This window comes from Penaeus monodon, chromosome 22 (genome assembly GCF_015228065.2).
Source record: "Penaeus monodon isolate SGIC_2016 chromosome 22, NSTDA_Pmon_1, whole genome shotgun sequence".
In the NCBI taxonomy this organism is placed as follows: domain Eukaryota; kingdom Metazoa; phylum Arthropoda; class Malacostraca; order Decapoda; family Penaeidae; genus Penaeus; species Penaeus monodon.
This window is the reverse complement of record NC_051407.1, coordinates 27,619,354-27,619,586: the sequence shown is the minus strand read 5'-3', so window position 1 is coordinate 27,619,586 and position 233 is coordinate 27,619,354. Positions and strand designations below refer to the sequence as shown.

The window sequence follows — 233 nt, the reverse complement described above, 5'->3', positions numbered from 1 at the left end:
ATTATAACTCTTAGTTAAAAAGACTATCATGAATGACACAGCCGTATCTGCATGCGACTCCAGAAGACTTTTCATGATCAAGGAACATTAAACACAGACAATGGAAAATTATTTTTTGAATCATGCTGACAGTCGAGATTGTTTAAAAGCCTCGGCCACTTTTCTGCAAATACCGAGTCAAAGGAGAGGGTTTGTTGCCTCTCTTCTTCACCTTCTTCTGTTTTCTTTACTCA

At 37.8% G+C, this 233-nt stretch overlaps 1 protein-coding gene across 1 annotated transcript in view; it reads left to right on the top strand.

Moving 5' to 3' along the window:
• The window catches only part of LOC119587066, a 26,966-nt gene that overhangs the window by 21,922 nt on the left and 4,811 nt on the right, over positions 1 to 233 (top strand). The gene's annotated exons all lie outside the window — the stretch shown is intronic.